General features: G+C 39.1%; 1 non-coding gene across 1 annotated transcript; it reads left to right on the top strand.

Moving 5' to 3' along the window:
- The first annotated feature begins 259 nt into the window (after positions 1 to 259).
- On the top strand, positions 260 to 366 carry LOC122646935. Its single transcript, XR_006330737.1, has one exon. It is a non-coding gene; the product is annotated as a small nucleolar RNA R71 (small nucleolar RNA).
- The last annotated feature ends 5979 nt before the right edge of the window (positions 367 to 6345 follow it).

Genomic DNA, 6345 nt, shown 5'->3' with positions numbered 1-6345 from the left:
CAGCATATCAACCTTAGCAATCATCTCCATAGTTGGGTTGATCTCATAGAGACCACCCTTCTTTGGTTGCCCTATATGTGGAATCTCAGTCCAAGAGGCCGAAGCATGATGTTGGGAATTCTCACTAAGGGTTTCAAAAAAATCCCATGCTTCCGTCTCGTTCTTGTGTATAAATGTTCCACCACAAGAGGAGTCCACCATCTGCCTATATCGATCACGGAGGCCATCATAAAAGCGCTGGACTAACTGCCATTTCGGGACAGCGTGGTGGGGGCACTTCTTAAGTAATTCCTTGAGTCTCTCCCATGCTTCATGAAATTGTTCGCCCTCTAATTGGGAGAAACTAGTAATAGCTCTTCTAAGGCTATTAGTCCGGCCAATGGGGTAGAATTTTTTTAGAAATCCTGCTGCATCCCCGCCCATGTAGAAATCCTAACCGAATCTAGGGAATGAAGCCAGCGTTTGGCTTTGTCCTTTAAGGAAAATGGGAACAGAAGCAACTTTAAGGCATCTGGAGAAAGATTTTGGATTTTCACTATAGAGCATACCTCTAAGAACTCATCAAGATGCTTGTAAGACTCCTCATTAGCAAGTCCATAATAGGATGGTAATATCTGTATGATGCTGGACTTGATCTCATATTGAGCGGCCTCAATGGCAGGCAACTGAATACAAGATGTAGGGGTATAGGCAGTTGGAGTGAAGTGCTCACTCAGTGGCCTTCTTGGCTGGTTTTCGTCACCCATGTTATTATTATTATCCTTATCCTTATCCTTAGGTACAGATCGCTCTATTTCTAGGTCAAGGGAAGTTAGGTTGGGGAGCAAAGAACGCCGACCATGCATGAAACACACCACCAGTTGAACGTGCTAATTAAACAGAAATTAAAACGTAACAACTAAATTAAAAAAAAACTCAATAAAAATAAAAATCAGAATTAAAAAGTAAAAAATGACTAATTTAAAACTAACAAAAATACTTACCTGGTGTTGGCGGTTGCGCAAGTCCACGTGCTGCCCCCGATGAACGGTTACACATATGATCTTAAGGGGTTGGGGGAATTAAAATTAAACCTAAACACCCAATCTAATGCTGGAATAAAACAAAAAAATTACATAAAATAACCCTAATTACATAAAGTTTAGGAATTAGAAGTAAACCAAACGGACAACTTGTCCTACTCGATCTACTGGCTTCCTGCACAAATAAAGAGAATGTTAGGTATACTAAATTATCCTAATAAAGAGATTAAAAATAAAAATAAAATTATGAAATTAAAACTAAAACAAAGTAACATAAAACAACTCAATCAATCTTAGCAACCGTGCTTCGGCTCCCTGGCAACGGCGCCAAAATTTGATCGTGTCGTTAACCAGTCAAAAATAAAATCCTAAATTAATCTAGCAAGTAGCAAGTAAGGGGTCGTTCTACGGGGAATTGGAAGGCTAAATTACTAAGATGATAAGATGAAACTATTGATAATTAAATTGCAATAAATCTGATTCTAAACTAAGAACGAAAGAAACAAACCTAAACTAACAACGCTGGGCAAATACGGGAGAAGACTATCTTTAGGGTTCGAATCCCCAATGGGTAGCTATTTAATTCGGTTGTATGCTTCGATTTATTATAACCACATGTCTAATAATACCACATAATGTAGGGTTCCTCCTAGGTATGGACTATCTTGACGAGCACTATCGTCCTTCGCTTACAGGGCTTGGCACGCTTAGTCCGTTCAGCTATAATTCATCATCGGTACAACCACATAGAACAAAATACCATTGTTTGAATGAAAAATAATGAATCACAGAAATAGAATTTTCCAACTAAATACATCAATTAAAATCATCCAAACAAGGATGGGGTCTCAACATCAAGCAATTAAGCATACAAACCAGAATTTTATATAACAAACACCATTAGTTCATCTACACCTAAAAACATAGGGAACTTAGCCAATCATGGTGCCAAGAGACAAATGGCAGCAATGACGACGATAATCCATGGTGATGAAACTACTGGAACAGTGATCCTCCTTCCCTTGCCGAACCAAAATCCAAAACAAAAGTAACAAAATAAGAAAGTGGAAAACTAGAGAGAAGAAGAAGAGAAGAGGGTACGGCTGCTGCTATGGAATAGAATAGACTGGGAATTCAAATCTGTCCGTGGGTTTATATATTGTTAGCTTTTAGAAAAAGAATTTAGTAATAAAAAAAACGTAGAGATAGGAAAGAGGTAGGATTAGAGAGTCCGTGGGTGATTTTGAGTAGAAGAGATATAAGAGAGAGAGAGAAGTGGAGTGGAACTAGAAAAGGTGGGACCCGAGAGGGATTTGAGAGGGAGAGGGAGAGAGAATTGAATTTGGAGAGAAAGATACAACCGTAGTCGATCAGAGAGAGGTATTAGGGAGGAGAGAGAGAGTTTAATCTAAATTACCAATTTTGATCAAAATTCTCTTTTTGAGAATATCTCTCATTCCTATCCCTGGGTAGCTCCAATCCGAGAATTAAAGTTGCTCCAATTAATATTCCGGTTGGTATGAGCCCAATATCGAATATCTTCTGAAAATTTTTCAATTTTATGAAATTATGATTATGCCCTTGGGTCTTTAGTGAAGGTTCTTCCCATCTCGCCCTTGATCGCATGTGAGTCGATCCATGGGTAGACTGGTGCCTGTGTAGCATTGAACTCCTCCAATCTGGTTTTCTCAATTTAGTCTTAAAAAATGCACTTTTTCTCCAATTCTTCCCATATGCCAAAAATACCCCTGTACCCTGAAAAAGATAGAAAGTACCCATGGTAGCTCCATTTTAAGTAGATAAAATGCAGAATTAAATAGAATAATTTCACACATAAATGTGCTCATCAAGTTGCATGTTTTGGGGAAACGATTCGAGGAAGATGAGTTTAAGATTTTTTTTTTAAAAACCCTGAACGATTTGGGGAGGATGAGGGTACTTTTGTCAATTCACCCCTTGTTTTTAACATTATTAGTCTTACTCTAACGGAATGGGGGCATGTGTTAACTCTTAAAAACCTCAGGGGGGTACACAGAATTTTCCCAAACTGAGGGGTGTTTTTATAATTACGTGATACCTCAGGGTAGGTACATGAAAAAAACCCTTAATTAAACCGGGTTTGATGGATACATATCCAAGAATCTCCCACTTTTACATCAAGGTCAATCTCCTATATGCCTTACACCCATAGAAGCTACATGTTTCAAAAACACAACTGGTGCTAAGCCTTTAATCATGGGATCCGACACATTGTCTGTTGAGTCAACCTTCATGACAGCTACATCACCTTGTCAGATGATCTCCCTAATCAGGTGATACTTTCGCTGCACATGCTTGTTCCTCTGATGAGCCCTAGGCTCCTTAGCTTGAGCTATTGCCCCTTTGTTGTTATAATACAATGGAATTGGATCTTTGATAAGCTCGGGTACAACATGGAGATCGCTCAAGAATTTCTTCAACCAAACTGCTTCTATGACTGCATCACTGGTTGCAATGTACTCAACCTCAGTGGTAGAATCGACCGTAGATTTTAGTTTTGCACTCCTCCAAATAACACCTCCACCACCCATCATGCAAATCATCCCTGACTTGGATTTTCTATCTTCTTTGTCGATCTAAAAATCGAAATCTGTATACCCCATGACTGACAACTGTTAACCCATAAACCAAGAAATGATCCTTAGTATTTTTTAAATACTTGAGCATATTCTTGACAGCATTCCAATGCTCACATCTAGGTTTGGACTGATACCGGCTCACAATCCCTATAGAATAGCAAATGTCTAGCATTGTACACAACATGGCATACATGAGACTTCCCACTGTCGAAGCATAGAGAATTTTCTTCATCTCCTCAATGTCCTTTCGAGATTGAGGGCATTGGGATTTGGAGAAGCTTAATCCATGTCTAGAAGGAACATTTCCTTTCTTGGAGTTCTCCATATTAAACCTGACCAAGACTTTGTCTATATATGTGGATTGTGATAAGTCCAACATCCTTCTCTTACGATCTCTCACAAGCTTAACCCCAAGGATGTAACTGGCTTCGCCTAAGTCTTTCATTGAGAATATGGAGGGCAACCATTTCTTCACAGATGAAAGCATACCTACATCATTTCTTTTAAGTAGTATGTCATCCACATACAATAATAAGAAACAAACCACAGTCCCACTAAGTTACTTGTAATTGCAAGGTTCATCCATGTTTTGTTCAAAGCTAAACGTTTTGACTATATGATCAAAATGGATGTTCCAACTTCTGGAAGCCTACCTGAGACCATAAATAGATCTCTGCAATTTTCACACTTTGTTCTCATCAACACTTAAAGAGAACCCTTCTGGCTGATGCATATAGATTTCTTCCTCGAGAAATCCACTCAAAAATGCAGTTTATACATCCATCTGCCAGATTTCATAATCAAATTGTGCTGCGATGGCCAATAAAATCCTAATCGATTTCATCATCGGTACTGGAGAAAAGATTTCATCATAATCCACATCCTCTTGTTGGTTATATCATTTAGCTACCAATCTTGCCTTGAATCTTTCAACATTCCCATCATTGCCTTTTTTTCTCTTGAAGATCCACTTGCATCCAATGGGCTTGACGCCTTGTGGTGGATCAACAAGAGTCAAGACATTGTTTGAGTGCATTGAATCGATTTCAGAGCGCATAGCTTCCAACCACTTATTTGCATCTATATCTTTAAGTGTTGGTCAAACAACGGTCCAGGGATCAAATCATGGCTCCCTAGGGAAACTAATTATAAATCAATTAGGGTTTTTCACCCCCTGGGTTATCCCATGGTGTCCCATGGGTGTCCCATTTAATATTTAGGGCTTCCCATGGTCGCCCATGAGAACCCTGGTGCATCCCTGTTAGGGTTTCTCCTTCCCTATTGCATCCCATAAAATTAATTATAACAATAGGGACGGAGAAATTCATCTCTAGTCCATCACATGGCAAGAGGGATCCATCCCATACTCGAATGTGCAGCGAAAATTAATCGATTCGAGTTTCTTTCGCATCTCATAAATATTAATAATCAATAAACTGAAGGAATTAATAAAGAACTACTAACCTGGTGAGCCTCAAGTGTTGCTCCTCCAATAGACAGTGGTTCTTCCTCTAATGAGCGCTCCAAGCAAACAGATCTGAACCTCCAATGGTGCTACCAAGGTTCTTCAAGCCAATCCCAGATGCTCTCGAACTCTTCAGCACAGATCTAGGGTTTCTCAAACCCTAACTCTCAAACACAAATGAGAGAAGCAAGAAGAAGAAGAGAGATCACAAGAGAGAGAGAGAGAGACTAAAAACGTAGGAGAGAGAGTGTCTGCCCAAAACGTGGAGAGCTTCTTCTCTTCTACGTTTTTGATCCTTTATTTTTAATAATTTGAATTATTTAAATCCCAGTAGGATTTAATAAATCCCCAGTGAGAGTCTGACTCTCTCTCTCTCTCTGTTTGGCAGTACTATTCAAACTCAAAGTGCTACACAGGTGAAAAAGCAGAATCTAATAGGGAAAGTTTTAATTAGATTCTTTATTTAATTATTAATGGATAATTACAATTAGTACCATATCCATTAATTAAATAAAGAGCCAATTAAATTAGCAAATTCCAAATAACCCCCTATATGATAACAATTATCATATACAACCCCCCACTAATCAACACCATCATTATGGAATCTAGGGCATGTACACATGTACTGCCAAACCCCAATCCATAGTACATGTCCATATATGAGCGTCTATGTATCTGATCGGGTCCCGCAAAACTTAATAAAACACTTTGTTCAAATAATTATAAATAATGTATCATTTTATGTAAAATAGATTTTTGCAAAACCATTTCCAAAACGGCACTGGATCCAGATTCTGATTCGACCATGCACAGACAGTCTCTATCTCGGTGTTCCCCAATCGGGCAATGGTGACCGTGTTGGATAACTCCTTCACTCACAAAGTGTTCACGCATTCCCAGAACATCGGCTTTGACTCTCTTGAGTCTTAGTCATTGATGAACCAAAGAATACGATCACCCTTTGCAGTGACAGGGTTCCCTCAGGCACAGGGTGTAGGTGACACATGTCTATCCCTTCCTACATCTGGCAGTAATACATGAGGGAATTGTCAAAGTAGATTCTTCACCAATGCACACATCAAATATGTGAGCACTCGCATTCGTACCCTAACATCACATGTCTAGGCATACCCAATGCGACGACCATATGATAAGGGTGCCCAGCCCAAACCCTAGTCATGACTACCATTTTAAGTAAAACTTAAGGACACATAATGCTCAAAAAGTTTATATCGCA

This window comes from Telopea speciosissima, chromosome 11, assembly GCF_018873765.1.
Source record: "Telopea speciosissima isolate NSW1024214 ecotype Mountain lineage chromosome 11, Tspe_v1, whole genome shotgun sequence".
NCBI classification, from domain to species: domain Eukaryota; kingdom Viridiplantae; phylum Streptophyta; class Magnoliopsida; order Proteales; family Proteaceae; genus Telopea; species Telopea speciosissima.
The sequence above is the reverse complement of the archived record's forward strand: the minus strand, read 5'-3'. Positions and strand labels throughout refer to the sequence as shown.